The sequence below is a fragment of the Neolamprologus brichardi genome, chromosome 17 (assembly GCF_056152115.1).
Source record: "Neolamprologus brichardi isolate AB-2024 chromosome 17, ASM5615211v1, whole genome shotgun sequence".
NCBI lineage: Eukaryota > Metazoa > Chordata > Actinopteri > Cichliformes > Cichlidae > Neolamprologus > Neolamprologus brichardi.
In genome coordinates this window covers 33,122,297-33,136,017 of record NC_142120.1, presented here as the reverse complement: position 1 = coordinate 33,136,017, position 13,721 = coordinate 33,122,297, and the positions used below count along the sequence as shown (strand labels likewise).

At 38.4% G+C, this 13,721-nt stretch overlaps 2 long non-coding RNA genes across 2 annotated transcripts; one reads left to right on the top strand and one right to left on the bottom strand.

The window, feature by feature from the left end:
• Window positions 1-5,969: 5,969 nt before the first annotated feature.
• On the bottom strand, window positions 5,970-7,890 carry LOC148097993 (uncharacterized). The gene is made up of 4 exons (XR_015716714.1): window positions 7,650-7,890; window positions 6,770-6,978; window positions 6,426-6,606; window positions 5,970-6,054 (listed from the first exon to the last, which is right to left on the bottom strand). It is a non-coding gene; the product is annotated as an uncharacterized LOC148097993 (long non-coding RNA).
• An 81-nt stretch (window positions 7,891-7,971) lies between these two features.
• LOC118456086 (uncharacterized) lies at window positions 7,972-9,558 on the top strand. The gene is made up of 3 exons (XR_015716715.1): window positions 7,972-8,120; window positions 8,597-8,971; window positions 9,338-9,558. It is a non-coding gene; the product is annotated as an uncharacterized LOC118456086 (long non-coding RNA).
• Window positions 9,559-13,721: the final 4,163 nt, after the last annotated feature.

Genomic DNA, 13,721 nt, shown 5'->3' with positions numbered 1-13,721 from the left:
AGATCCCCGTGCTGGGCAAACAGGTTTTGAAGCTGTTTGAGCCAAGATTTTCAAGTTATTCACATAATGAAAACCTATACTTTGTTTCGGGCGCATTCCCCCATTCAAATGCATGTAATCGTAGGAAACGCACTGTCTCGACGAAATAAAGCGTTTTTGTACAACTTCATAAAATAGCTGTAAGTCTTGATAGAAGAGTCAGACACACATATTTACGGCGTTATCTTATACAATTCAAGATCCCCGTGCTGGGCAAACAGGTTTTGAAGCTGTTTGAGCCAAGATTTTCAAGTTATTCACATAATGAAAACCTATACTTTGTTTCGGGCGCATTCCCCCATTCAAATGCATGTAATCGTAGGACACGCACTGTCTTGACGAAATAAAGCGTTTTTGCACAACTTCATATAAATAGCTGTAAGTGTTGATAGAAGAAGCATACACACATATTTATGGCGTTATCTTATACAATTCAAGATCCCCGTGCTGGGCAAACAGGTTTTGAAGCTGTTTGAGCCAAGATTTTCAAGTTATTCACATAATGAAAACCTATACTTTGTTTCGGAAAATTCCCCCATTCAAATGCATGTAATCGTAGGAAACGCACTGTCTTGACGAAATAAAGCGTTTTTGTACAACTTCATAAAAATAGCTGTAAGTCTTGATAGAAGAGTCAGACACACATATTTACGGCGTTATCTTATACAATTCAAGATCCCCGTGCTGGGCAAACAGGTTTTGAAGCTGTTTTAGCCAAGATTTTCAAGTTATTCACATAATGAAAACCTATACTTTGTTTCGGGCGCATTCCCCCATTCAAATGCATGTAATCGTAGGACACGCACTGTCTTGACGAAATAAAGCGTTTTTGTACAACTTCATATAAATAGCTGTAAGTTTTGATAGAAGACTCAGTAAAACATATTTACGGCGTTATCTTATAGAATTCAATATCCATCCCCGTGCTGGGCAAACAGGTTTTGAAGCTGTTTGAGCTAAGATTTTCAAGTTATTCACATAATGAAAACTTATACTTTGTTTTTGGCGAATTCCCCCATTCAAATGCATGTAATCGTAGGAAAGGCACTGTCTTGACGAAATAAAGCGTTTTTGTACAACTTCATATAAATAGCTGTAAGTCTTGATAGAAGAAGCATACACACATATTTGTGGCTTTCTCTTATAGAATTCAATATCCATCCCCGTGCTGGGCAAACAGGTTTGCCCAACACGGGGATATCTCCAACCAGCTCGAAATGAGGAAATGCAATATCCCAGAATGCATTTCGTACAAAACTCAAACGAGGCAATGGCGGAGGAACACATAGTGGCAGAGTATGAAATGTTACTCTTTCTGGGTCACAAAATAAATTTTAAGATATTTTCATGCGAGAATGGTGCTGTGTAAACTTAAAATACCTGCTCGAGACATCGAGACATCACATATTTACAAAAGTTCTCTAACGTTTTCGGAGATCCCTGTTGCCAGCTGACCGCATTTTTATGTTTGTTTGTTTTTTTAACGGTATAAACAATGAAAGGTGGTGGATTTGCCAATTGGTCATGATCAACTCTGGGCTGGACCAATTACAATACACAGTAGCGGTTTTAGATAAGGGCAATTCGGGCGGTTTCCAGGGGCGGCATTGTGGTGGGGGGCGGCATCACGGGCATCGGCAAAAAAAAAAAAAAAAAAAAAATGCTCCTACTCATGCTGCCCCGACGTCAGCCAGCGCATATTGGGAACGGCATAGGCACCAATCGGTTTTCTATCGCCCATTTCCTGGGAGTAAGGGCAGGGCTGGACTGGGTCAAAAAATCTGCCATGGCATTTTGACTAGAGACCAGCCCACCAGGTATTATAGGAAAAACCATAAAGCCTTTTAATGAAAACAAACGCTGTTGTCACAGTGATGTACACTGTCTTGTTGGTATATATGTATCAATCTAATAAACTTAAACCTACACCATCCTCCCTATTCTGGTATTCTAAACAGTACTTAGCCGAAACCCAAAGACTGCTTGGTTGAGTTAACTTCCTGAACTATCTACAACATATGGTGGAAACCTGAAATTAAGACAGAGAAGACTAGAGGTAAGACATGACCATTACTGAATTAAAAAAAAATAAAAATGACAGATTTAGTGATATTTTCATAAACTATTTATTTACCACATCAATAAACAGCATGGCAGGGCAAAATATTTTTTCTAACATGGCAACCTTTTAAAAGGGAAAGGAGACAGAAAGACAGGTGAGAAAGAATAAAACTTAACTGACTTTTTGATGGCATTTTACACAAAGTACTAGTACAGTATCTAGAAAATGTGGGAAAATACTGGCATCATGTACAGTACTTTCTTCTGAAGAAATTATGTTGGGGCCCTGAAAAAAACTTACTATGTATAATAATGGATTTCTTTAAATTTGACATCAGATGAAAACTTTGGTTGTAAGATTCGGATAATTATTTGTTAAAAGCTAGAAATTTTAAATGAGAATAAGAAAGAAAGGAATTTCTTTGTGCCCCCCTCTCCCTGTTAATGCTCTACCTGGCCCCATGGCAAAACTTTGCTAGACCCGCCCCTGCACAGTTACCAGCTGTCAGCTACATAGAAAAGGATCCTGATGTTATTTGTCTCTCAGAAACAGTTCATAGCTTTCTTTCAACCCATTTATGTCACCTAAAAGGTAAACCTGTTTCTCCATCACCTGTTCAGCTCTGATGATTCAGTAAGGACATCTCCTGGTTTCATCTTCATGTTTCCCTCTCACCAGATAACGAAACCGACATCATGACCAGCAGCTTTTACAGCCGTGGCTCCAACAAACATCAGCTGATACTAGAAAGTAATATTAAATAAATTATAACAACAGCTTATCAAGTACCAAAAAGGGTACAAATGCTTGTCGCTGGGGGTGTTCCTTTTTGAGGGACATTTCTGTACCCTTTAGGCTTGGTACATTTTTGTACCTTGTGCAGTTGTACCATCTGAAGTACAATCATGTACTAAGACATAAATGTACCTTCAAACTATAGTACAGAAATGTTCCCTTGAAAAGGGTACAATAGGGTACCTATGAGGGTACCCCCCCAGCGACAACCTATTTCGTACCTAAAGAGATAAAAATGTACCCCCAATAGTCCAAAATATTTGGTTATTTAACCATTTATTTTCGATAATAGAATCACATCAAAGCATTTAAACAACCACAGGAATACATCCTTGATTACATTCGTATATTGCCATAGGACATGTCAAGAAAAATACATTCATTTAAAAAAAGTAAACAATCACATAAAGACATTAAACACCTGAACACAATGTTTTGACAGATCACAGAGATGGCATGTATTTAAAAAACTGTCCACACAAATGTTGTAAGTGTCACAGAAATGGCTTATGTATATAAAGAAGTTTAATAGATGGTTTAATAGATGGTTCCAGCAGTTAAAATGTTTTTGCTTGTATCTGTATCTGTGGTCAATATTGTAAAGGTGTGTTTATCTTGTCACAAAGAACAAGTTTTGTTACACCGCTATTATCGCGAGGTTTGGGCGTGATAGTATAGGCTGTGAGCCCACGTTTAATAATCACGCTAAGGAGTTCAGCGAGCTATCTGCAAAGGCCAGGTTAGTCTACCAGCTGTACAAGGTATTTGTCATTTGCCATAACTGTATTGTAATATTGTGAATATTTGTAATGTATGGTGTTCTAATTGTTTTATGTTTTAATTTAGAATGAACAAGACTGTAAAAGTATTCTTCTAGGACCTCCGAAGTGGCAGGCGGCCACGAGGTAATTTTTTGTTGTTAAAGCACAAGTGTTACTTTTGATAGACTGAAGCGCTTAAAGCCTTTGTGTTTTATGTTTGTAGTTTTCACGGCGTTCAATAAATGCAGCGAAGCGCCCGTCTTGAAGAAGCTGTGCCTGTGTTGTCATTTCGGAGTTACAAATGTTTTGCTCTACTTCAACAACCCAGAATATATATATGTCATATATGTAGACAAAGTGGAAAATGTGCTTGCAATCACATTTTCCACAAAATACCTCAAGGACACAAACAGCCTATCATCAACTAAATAGGTGTCTAGAGCTTTAAAGTCTGATTCATTTCCTGGATTGAACAGGATCCAGTCATTGTCAACTGCCACTTGGTAAGCATGGAAATGACATTCATAAGTGCAAGGAAGTAACAGTTTCCCACACAATACCCAACAAGTATCAACATTCAAAATATACTTGATTTTAAAGAATATAGGTATGGCTTCAGTGTGTACATGGCCAACTACAAAAACATCCTCAAGTTCATATTTGACACTGCTGACAGATATAGCAGACACACGCTGAAGCACTTTATCCTGAAAATGCACATCTGTATAACTTTTGTTCATTTCCATTTCTGTAAGTCACCTGGCAGAGATGAAAATGGCACACTGACACTTGTGCTGAGTGAATGTTCAAAGTCAACAAGCAACCTATCTGAAGAAAACTCCCAGCACTGTTTCATTTGATGACGATTGCTAAGAGTTGCAGTGATGTTTACAAAGTTTTTGCATTTACTCGCTATATTTTTGAAATATTGATGCTTGCTTTCATATCTCATACACCACAAATATGGAACTCCAAAGTGTTCAAAATTAAATAAATAAATAAATAGGTCATGATGAAATAAATAACTATGTGAATAAATAAGACACAGATATGTAATGTGAGAATATAAATATTGTGAAATAATGGAACACATTTTGAAAAAAATGCTCATTATTGTGAAATATATTGCATTCTGCTGTATAAATTTACTTATTATTGTGAAATATTATTTCATGGTCATTATTTTTCACAATAATAGAGATTATTCCTGAGGCATTTTATTTATTTCCAGACATTTTTATTCCAAAATGACCTATTTTCAAAGTCAGTCTTTATTTCAAAATCCCGTTTTTCCCAATGGCCTATTTATTTCATAATGCGACTTTTCAGCAGAATGACTTTGTCTGTCAATCAATGTAAGTGGGCTGGACCTTTGCACCTATTGGCTTATTGTTTACCATCGAGTAGTTTTCCTGGATATCTGCTCCGCGGACGGCTGCTACAGCTAGCAACAGCGTGCTAGGTCAAAAGTCCCGGAGCATGGCGGACTGGTGTGAACTTCAGTCAGTTCTGCTCATTTAAGCAAATCAGATAGAGAGGAATCATTTACCAGTAGATACTGTTTTGAGTCGTTTAGATGATGTTTCTGAAATGCCTGGATGATAATTGCTCTTCAAGATGTTAGCATCGATGACAACATTGTCGAAGGTTTAAGATCAATTCAGCACCCCCAGATAGCAAGGAAACATTGAAACAACGTTGAGTCAATATCAGGCGACGTCATTGAATCAACGTTGAAGTGTGACGTTGACCTAACGTCACTCTTGCACCCTTTTTTAATGTTGAAACAACGTCAGGTTTTGATGTTGAATCAATGTTGAAACCTGACATTGAAACAATGTCAGATTCTGATATTGAAACACTGTTGAGCTATGGTGTTGATTTTCCACCTCTTTCGCACAGTTGCTTTTTATTAAAACAACAGTTAAATCATGACTGGAAATCTACCTTTCTTTATAAGTATTTTAACCAATACTAAACTACTGCATGTTTCCATCAATACTTAAACCACCTAAACACATAATTGTACTTATTCCTCAAATTGGACACCCTTTATAAAAAAAAAACAACAACAAATGTCTCACAATGTATCATGTCAATATTAATATCCTAAAATAAGAAAGCATTGCATGTGATGTAACAGAGAAAAAAAATAAACAAAAAAAGGTCAATAGGCGTGTTTCGTTTGCTAAATACTTTATTAAAAGACAGTTTCCTATTTACATTTATATGTTTCACAGAAGTTTGTAATTTTTTACTCTGGGATGGGGATACATGATGTGCGTCCTGCACCACCCATACCCGTACGATCTGGGGCGTATCGGAGCCATTTCTGCACTGCTTGTGCAAAGACAAACTTGGACATAGAGTTTGCCCCTAACTGCTGCGTCAGGCCATCTAGGAAAAAAATACACACACAAACAAAAAAAGTGAATTAGAGCACATGAATAAGCTCTTGTTAACTGTCTTCAGCGGGGAGAAAGTATGTAAACTCCTAGGCTGATAAACATGAAAGTCACCAGGCGTAAATCTGCAAACTGCCGCATTTGATTCCCAAAGAGCTATGAGCTGTGATAAGTGATAAGTCTTAGCATGGTGTGCCGTGTATCCTTTAAAACAAAATAAACATGGGGTCCTCGGGCTGTACAACTACAACCCGAGGACTAAACAAGCCAAAGACCAAAGACTCCATCTCCAGATTAACCGGACATGAAAGTCTTGTTATTAAGAAAGACAAAGTAATATAGCAAAAAAACTGTAAAACTTACCACCATATATGCATTTGCAGAGCGCTGTATCTTTAAATGCCATTTTTTGCTTTGTCTGGTCCTTGGTTTTTTTCCCTGCCCAGTTGAGTACCGAGGCCAGCTCGTTTGTAATGGCATAAGCCATTACACGGCGGACTCGCACCTCCAGTGTGGTCCCTCCAATCAAGGCAAAGCGTCTCACCTATAGACACATTTTAAGAGATGGAATTAGCGTGTCTCATGTCTTAAATGTGTATGCAAGTGCTTGTGTGTTTAATCAACAGGCCGTTGTTATGTATTTAAATCACATCTGACAGCTATTACACTTTATAGTTACAAAGTGTACATAACCTTTATATACTTACCATTGCCTTATTTGCCTCTTATGATTGAAGAGCTGCCTCTGCATTGTTTAGCTCCTCAATGTTGTGCAAGGGCAAATCCAGAGGCAATACCCCAGCATCTACCGATTCATTGCAGCAGGGATGGCGGATGGCTCTGACCTCCTCACGGAGTTCGTTAACAGCTGTCGTCAGGTCTGACAGCATAGCTAATATCTTTTGTGAGGTCGCATCTGTTTAAAAAAACAATTCCAGAAAGATTAATGGCTTAAGCAGTGAGAGGCGAAAAACTAATATATAAATAATAAAACGTAGTTTACGTGTGGACAAAAGGTGCAAACGCAAGGTAGGTGAGCGTGCATCGTAAAGTTAGGTGAGCGTGCAACGTAAAGTTAGGTGAGCGTGCAACGTAAAGTTAGGTGAGCGTGCAACGTAAAGTTAGGTGAGCGTGCAACGTAAAGTTTGAATTGAGTGCGAATCAAAGCGGGTGCTCTCCAATCATTAAAAGTAACAAAGTCATTGAACACATTTATACAGTTACCTTTACGTTTATCAATCATATATCACAGATTTACAATTTTTTGTAGTACTATGCTAAAAAGCAACTACAGAGCGAAAGTCCGGGTCAAGCGCCGAGGCGACGGCAAGAACAAAGGAACCCTCGAAGCGTTAAGCTAGCTTTGTAAGGGAATATAACGGAAAAGTATGAAACGAAAATGTTTTCTTTGTTGACTTTGTTCGCAGTGCAATTTATTTGTTGCCGGATTGTAAGATGAAAGTAGACACAATTTCGGGCTCCCACATTTTGTCCGAAACTTTACATTAACAAGTTTGTTTGTTTTTTTACTGTTATTCAAATGCAACCGTGGAAATAACGAATAGAACAAAAGTCATTCATTCTTACCTTATATTAATCGTGGTGCAGGCCAGTGCAGTGCATGAACTGATGCCTTCTCCGGTCAATTCCGCTGAGAGTAAATCTAATGTCCCGCTCTACTGTACAAGACAATGGTTACCTGAAGGGATGTACCACTGTGAGAGGGGGGGCTATGGAATAGTCCAAGTGGTAGCAGCTGTAAGCGGTTTCATCAGTATTTCAGTGTTGTTTCAACATTGGATTTGTGTTGACATTTCAACCCTGACGATTCTGATGGTTCAGATGGAAAATCAACATCTGTTCAATGTTTCCTTGCTATCTGGGCCGTGTTCGTTTGGAATACGCCGAGGAAGAACGGTCTTCAAATGTTGTGTCTTGAAATCCCGGTGCAGCACTCAGGACTTTAGTGCTGTCCGGGATAACCATCGGGGTAATTGCCGATATGTTTTCTGTGTCTCCGAGCACAATTAGGAGGAAAATGACGGAGGAAGGTCTAAGGTAAGTTTATGCTGTAATTGAGCACCTGTGTGATTCTGTACACAGCATTGTTTAGATGTTAACTGTATTGGAGATGTGGATTTGGATTCGAAAGTGCTGGACATTCAGCGTCATCACCCAAATTCCGACTGCAGAATGATGATGGGACATCTATGATCCAGAGGCATATACAGTCAAAGTAAGCTGATATTGTTAAAATATCCAAACACCAGTTTCCGGCCTGGAAAGCACGTGTCAGTGTGGCCTTGATGTGATATTTTAATGTAGGCATCAGAAATGACTAGCATGTTCTTATCATTGTTATGCAGTTTTGTTCCTGTTTGAACCAATCTGTACACGATTCTCTCTCCTCACTAAATCTGTACAGCATCTGGATACTTGCCTGACACAATGAAGATCTGTCCCATAAGCGTTACAGTGTTTACAATACAGTCTTTTTGTAGTTAGTACTAAGACATTATCTGTTTGTTAATCAGGATTTCGACTGATGGATTCAATGAGACGAGTCAATCCAGAAGGGGTCAAGATGCGACGGTTAGACTACAAGGCGTTTTCAGTACAGTGTATCAGCAGCAAATCACCTTTGGCATATAGATGGAAATCAGCATTGAGCGCCTGTGGAGGGATGTATATGAAAACATCTTCACCCAGCTGGGGATTCAAGGACTGCTCAACCCTGGTGAAAAAAAATTCACTTGTTTGCTCTGCACAGATGCTTTTTGCATCACATTCAACATCATCTTCAGTCATTCCAGGAAGCAAGGAGTCAGCACGGACTCACAAAAGCAAACAACCATTCACCCCTGCACCTCTGGTTGCTGCACAGAAAGGAGGGACAAGATTTGTCACAGGTACATGACTATTTGATCCATATTTGTTCTTGTATGTAAAACTCTGCTATCTGTAGTTGAGATGAGTTTATTTCTACTGTGCAAGTTGGTGTACCAAATATTTCTCCTGTAAGTGGAAATGTCTCCCAAGCCATTCTCTCCTTTTATCCCATCTGTCAGGTATAGATGGCAATACTTTAAACAAAGTTAAATTTGTTATACCTGAAGAGAACCAATCCTGACCTAGAATGGGTGAATGAATAATTAGTTGGTAGCCAATGCCTAAGCAACTCACATAGGCCCTGACAGACTCATTAAGTCCATCTAGGAACAGCTGCAGGAAACACCTCTTCAGTTTAGATTTAAAACATGTGCATGCTCTTTCAGGTTGATGAGGATTATGGTGTGGACTGGATAGGACCACATAATCACCGCCCATCAAAGGAGATCACCATTCCTGAGATTCAGCTCCCACGTGCACTGAATGAATGAGACCCTACTGTGCTACCAAACAACAACGTTTCACTCAGTCAAGCTTTGGATGCCTACTGTGAAACTGTTCAGTCACTCAAACTTATGTTTGATACCACACCTTAACTCTTCAAAGTAAGCAGGTGCAATATGTTCACACCCTATTTCTTGCATAACCATACTTCAAAATCACTTGTAGAAAGACACTATCACATTTAATCAGTTTCTATGTCAGGAGGATTTTTTTTTTTTTTAAATTTCTACATCTATGGCTTTGTAGCTAATACTGACTCAAAACAGCATAACCAATTTCATGTTCAACAAAACCGTGAGTGGCTATAAAACAGGATTTGTTTTTAAGGAGCTCCTCTGTCGATAACCCCCAGAGAGTCATTTTCTGCATCAGCGCGGAGGCGGAGCACTCATCGCTGCTGGCTTTTCAGCCTTTGGGATTAATGCGTGCTGCGAACTTGACACATGAAAATACAACATTGTGGTTTTAATGCGCAGTTGTTTAGAAACCGTTATGCTGTCTTGGCGAACTATATTTGTAACTTACAAAATGTAGTCACCGCAACATAAAAATCTGCTTGACATTTTAACTTCCAGAGAACCTCTGTTTAACTTGATGTTGCAAATTCCATAAAAACCTCACAATTAATGAACAATTCTAGGATGTAGTAAAAGCGAAAAAGTAAATGCCCAAACATAACAGTAAAATGATTTCACGTTTTTGAAGGCTACAACCAAGATTTAAAACATTAAAAATTATAACTGGAACTTAATCAAATGGAAATGGACCAGTTTTTTTAAACATCATTTGGTTGTGCCTGCATGTCATTGTGTGTGTGTGTGTGTGTGTGTGTGTGTGTGTTTTAAATATAATTTACACAAAGGTAGGTTACAGATATTCTTTGCATCATAGGATAATTTACGTACAGAGGAGAGGACCAACAGATTTGATTATAACATGTAGCTTTTATGAGCACACTCACATCTCATATGAATTTTACAATTAACCAGGCCCATCCAGATTTTCCCATGCTGACCTATTACCACATTCTGCCACTGTCACTGCAGTACAGGTCAAAATGGTACAGATTTGTACTTTATTTCAAATTGAACCTTTAAAGGGGCATTTCTGGACTTTTAAAGACCAGTATTGTACTTTTAGGCAAGGCAAGGCAAGTTTATTTGTATAGCACAATTCAACAGGAAGGTGATTCAAAGTGCTTTACAGAGACATTAGAAACAAAAACAAATAAAAAGCATGATTTAAAGGAATTTTAAGGGAACATTTAAAAAAAATGTACCTATAGGTACAAAAATGTTCTTCTCTTGTACCTCTATTTCTGAGAGTGCACTAAAAACGCTACATCCAGATGAACAGAATCAACTTTTTGGGATTTACTTACCTGGATGATTGAGCATGCATCAAGACACCTTAATGTTGGTTCTTATGCAGTACATGTGGTAAAGATTATTGTATAATTTCATTGTTAAATTGTTTTTTGTTTAATACTAGTACTTGAACTGGATTACACTTTTCTGTTCAGCAGATGATTTAATGGGCATATGAATAATTGATCAATAGTTATTAGACAAAAATCTATATTGTTAATTAAATGTTAAATAAAAATAAAATAATTTTTGCTGGTTCTTTTCAAATGTTCAGACTCCAAATTGATTGGAGGATAGAGGTAGTGGACCTCCTGCTATTTTAGTTGGGGACCCCTGGTGTAGTTTGTAGTAACCCAATGTGTATGTCGGAAAAGCCAGAAGAAAAAATCCACTCAAGGACAGGGAGAACATGCGAACTCCAAACGGAACAGGCTGAGCTGGGCAGGGATTTAACATTCACTTTGACAGATTGTTACTGGAAAACAGAATCTTATATTATTTATAATATTCAATGCTGTTGTGCAGTGTCCACTGGGAAAAACAGTTAAGTTTAACTGTCACAATAACAAAAGCTGCAGCAGAGAACCAGCAAGTGAACCCAAACGACTGATGTATCAGCACACTTTCAGTCAGCATGACACACAATCACTAGAGGGCTGTAGCACACTATAGAACGGAGTCTGAGCTGCAGGTGGCTGAAGGTTTGTGTATTTAAGAGCAGGGTCTGATTGCGATAGAGTCTGCCTTCGGCTTTAGCGTTGCTCTACACTCTCTCCATCCATCCATCATTTTGTAGGCATCACTTTTATCCTCTTACATCTACCTCCTAACACATAAAGTCTTATTAAAGTAATCATTTATGTGTATCCCTGGATTTATTGTTGATACAGGGGTTTACCTTCTGTAGGTGGTTCCCTTATATTTATTTATTATGCAGATTCCAGCTTTTATACTTTTATATAAGGCTGCATCGAACTACATATCTGTTTGCAATCATAAACATGTTTAATTGTACAGAGAAGAAGGTGGAAAAAGTGATCATTAGTTTCCCTGCATTATGATCATTTTTATGCCCCAGTTTGTACCTTTCCTGCACCATTTCATGATGCAAATATCTGTACTTATGAAAAGCAAAATAGAAAAATTAGGCATCAGGTACTCATATACTCAGTGACTGAGGCTCTCAGATTTTGACATGTAGACATGTAGACACGCCTCACTCTTCTGTGCTTTTTTGTGTTTGCCTGGTTCCAGATGTGAGAGTCGAAATTGTTCTGATATCCAGGTGCTTTTATTTCTTTTGACTGGGGAGATAGCTACTGATAAATAAAATAAAATAAAATAAAATATATTTCAATTAATAATAGCTCACATGTCCCAGCAAGATTTCTTTATTTACTTTTGAAACATGTCATGCATACCTATGATGATTTCTGTCAGTCGCGTTCAGTATAACAGTTTCCATCAGGAAATTCAGTAACATTTTCTTAACATTAGTTAACAAGCAACAGCCTCCATAAACTCTAAAAGTAGTGGTTTAAAAAAAGCCGACCTAGCCTTGCTTTTTCTTTTTGCCTCCCACAAACTGAACCATGTGTCTGTGTGTGCACAAAATGCAGTTGAGTGAGATCACAACACTGTGTGTGTGGCAGGGATACAAGAAAGCATTCAGTGGTGGTCTAAAGTCACATTCATAATCACATTTATTGCTTGTCCCATTCAGACAGTATCAGTGAACTTTGCTGTTTGACATGGGTTTCTTGTTTCATGAAACTCTGCTCAGCTGAGCTAAATGTAGCCACCATTTAAGTTACACCTGCTGTGACAACATGTCTGCCATCATAGTAACATCATAGTAAAAGACAGCATCTGCCGAAGATCATCTGCACGAGAAACAAGACACCACCAATTCGCAGCAGCAGTAAAAACCAATACAGTCATTGGTAAAAACTCAGTGACATCATAGATACTACACTGGCTACCTCCGGTTTTATTTTTTATGTATTTTTTTTTTTTTCATTTAATCCCATCCCGGAAAAAAACGTTCAAAAATACAAATGATGTCAAGCAAATATTTTTTATCACCCCCCCCAAAATTATTGGATTAAACAGGGGGAAAAACTTATTTTCAGCTATCGAGCACGTCACTTCCGGTAGTTAGGGGAGAGCAAACTGACAGCTGGTTTGTTTTCATCAACAAGGGGGATTTCAAAGTAGACGTTAAAGGTAGGCAGAATCAGGAGATTGTGAGTTATGTGGTCCTGGCTCGGTGTGTGAGCAGGCTGTCACTGTGCAGGCGATTGTTCAGAGTGTGTTTGTGTCGCTGCCTTCAGAGGTCCATGTCCGGCTCCACCGAGCTGCTGCTGGGGGTCACTGCGATGTTGAGCCCGGACTGGACACTGTCTGCTCCCAGGCTGTCAGCAGCACACAGTTCGCGCTCGTTGTTCAGCAGCTGTTTCGCTGATTTCTTTGAGTTTGTGCTAGAATGGAAAGGGATGTTGTTGTGTTCTGTACTGGGCTATCTTTACGCATTGGTGGACAGGCCAAATTCTATTCGAATATCTCTCAATTTCGAAGTGTAAGTGCCTTTTCGGCCTATTTGTAGTGTAATGAGATTAATATAACACATTTTCCCAATCAATAATCCGCATTCATTACATCGGCTTAAATCCATCTGAAGAAGATAAGATGATACCATACTAAAGAAGCAACTTTTAGTGTTGTTATGTATGTTTTGAGAATTGAAAATTGATTGTAATAAGTCTGGATCGCTGTAAATATTAATGCTTTGTCAAAAGTGTTTACGCCGAATATTCAATAGCTTCACGTTCAATAGCTTCACGTTCAATCACACACAATGGCTTTTTTTAATGGATGGACAGAGATGGAACCAAGAACA